We start from the raw sequence: 460 nt of genomic DNA, 5'->3' as shown, positions 1-460 counted from the left end.
CCATGGCATGGGCTGCCCCGAGGGGAGCCCCCCGCGTCCCGGTGTGGTGCGGCGAGTCCCGAGGGCTACGAGTCGGGCCGTCGCTCCCTCCCGGAAAGCCGGGCGGTTTTTTTCGGCCCGGGTGCGCTGTGAGGCAGATACCCCCTCTGCAACGTCCCTGATCTCTTGTAATCCGCGGATCCTTCCCCCAGTGTTCGCGTTGTGCTGTTCAAGCTTCCATTCATTGGAGGCTTGTGAAGGACGGTCCTCCCGTGCGGAGACCCGGTGACTGAGTTTGGTTGGATTTGGTAGTAAAACTTAGCGATTTGTCTGCCTGTGGCTTTGGAAAAGGAAGGAGGAAAGGAATGGAGGTGGTATGACCAAAATACAAGTGTAGTCTTGAAAAGTGGTTATGCAAGATGGACTCTTTCTTTCCATGTAGACCGTGCTTTAAACATGTTTGTTTTGTATCGTTGGAGTT

The sequence above is a fragment of the Aptenodytes forsteri genome, unplaced genomic scaffold (genome assembly GCF_000699145.1).
Source record: "Aptenodytes forsteri isolate BGI_AS27 unplaced genomic scaffold, ASM69914v1 Scaffold15, whole genome shotgun sequence".
In the NCBI taxonomy this organism is placed as follows: Eukaryota; Metazoa; Chordata; class Aves; order Sphenisciformes; family Spheniscidae; genus Aptenodytes; species Aptenodytes forsteri.
This window is presented reverse-complemented; position numbering follows the sequence as displayed.